Raw genomic sequence first — 1,754 nt, 5'->3', positions numbered from 1 at the left:
TGCCTCTCCCTCACAGCCTCTTCCCTTCCCCACTACTGTCAGAGGCTGCTTGGGCTGCTCCCTGCTGGAGCATAGTACATGGAAGCTCAGCCACTGCTTGGCCATGCAGCGGTGCTGGTGCATGTGTTCCATGCCCGGGAGAGACCCCAGCTGGAGCCAGAGCCAATCTGCATCTGACAATAATGGGAAGGGAAAAAGATGAGGGGCAAAAGCTGCAGAAGGGAAATGGAGGGAGGGAGCAACCCTCCTGGCTGCTGTGGGTTTAACTGTGCCCCTGGCTCAGGACCAGAGTCAGAGCCACAGTAGTTGCCTGTTCCCCTCTCTGCTTCATGTGATAATATAAGATTAGGGGCTTTTCCCACCCGTGCTGATTTGAGGAGGGGATGTAGGGAGGGGGAGAAAACCTCTTCTTATATTTGAGTAAATATGGTAAGCCTCTACTATTTCCCAAGTGAAAAGTAGTGTAGTTTGCCTTAGTGTGGCACTGACTGCTGCCCTCAAGCCCTGTCTCTGCATGGAAACAGAGGTCACCTGATGTCTCATTTATCCTGACATAACATTTTTCTGGTAGCACAAATGGTGAGCTAATAGACCTTGCTTCCATTTTTCATGCCTCTTCAAAGGAAAACGAGTGGTGCAACAAAAGGTAGTAATAAACCCTGCCACTTATTGTGCCTCTGTGACAGGAGAGTCTGGGTAGCCTGAGCTGCTGCTCCTTTCTGGTCACCCTGGAAGGTCCCTCAAGCCCCCAGCCCACCTGCCCACTTTCCCCATTTACAGAGAGGTACCCCAGGGAGTCTGAGGTACTTCTCCATAAATGGGAAAGTAGGCGTTTTCTACTTAGCCAGACTCATTCCCCATGATTGCAGGAATGAACCTGGCTCAGCAGGTAAAGTGGTGAGATGACATTCATAGAATCGTAGAAAATTAGGGTTGGAAGGGACCTCAGGACGTCATCTAGTTCAACCTCCTGCTCAAAGCAGGAGCATCCCCAGCTAGGTCATCCCAGGCAAAGCTTTGTCTAGCTGGGTCTTAAAAACCTCCAAGCATGGAGTGTCCACAGGCTGTCTGGATAGCCTGTTCCAGTGCTTTACTACCCTCCTAGTAAGAAATTCTTCTTAATATCTGACCTAAACTTTTCTTGTTGCACCTTCAGGCCATTACTCCTGAGAACAATCTAGCTCCATCTTCTTTTGAACCCCCTTTCAGGAAGTTGAAGGCTGCTATTATATCCCCTCTCAATCTTCTCTTCTCCAGACTAAATAAGCCCAGTTCCCTCAGTCTTTCCTCATAAGTCATGCCCCCCCCCAGCCACCTCACCATTTTTGTTTCCCTCTGCTGGACCCTCTCCAATTTGTCCACATCCTTTCTGTAGTAGGGGGCCCAAAACTGAACACAGTACTCCAGATGTGGCCTCACCAGTGCTGAATAGAGTGAGACTTTCCTTGACCTGCTGGCAACATACCTACAAATGCAGCCCAGTATGCCACTAGCCTTCTTGGCAACAATGGCACACTGCTGGCTTATCTAGCTTATTGTCCACTGTAACCCCCAGGTCCTTTTCTGCAGAGCTGCTGCCCAGCCAGTCAGCCCCCAGCCTGTACTGGTGCATGGGATTGCTTTGTTCTAAGTGCAGGACTTTGTACTTGTTGAACCTCATGAGATTCATTTTGTCCCTATCCTCCAATTTGTTCAGGTTACTGTGAATCCTAGCCCTACCCTCCACCGTATCTATTACTCCCCCACAGCTTGGT

At 49.8% G+C, this 1,754-nt stretch overlaps 1 protein-coding gene across 1 annotated transcript in view; it reads left to right on the top strand.

The window, feature by feature from the left end:
* Nucleotides 1–1,754, top strand: part of LOC109298789 (cytosolic phospholipase A2 epsilon-like) — a 106,268-nt gene that overhangs the window by 63,143 nt on the left and 41,371 nt on the right. The gene's annotated exons all lie outside the window — the stretch shown is intronic.

Source organism: Gavialis gangeticus, unplaced genomic scaffold (assembly GCF_001723915.1).
Source record: "Gavialis gangeticus isolate Ggan-Ray unplaced genomic scaffold, GavGan_comp1, whole genome shotgun sequence".
Lineage (NCBI taxonomy): Eukaryota > Metazoa > Chordata > Crocodylia > Gavialidae > Gavialis > Gavialis gangeticus.
The sequence above is the reverse complement of the archived record's forward strand: the minus strand, read 5'-3'. Positions and strand labels throughout refer to the sequence as shown.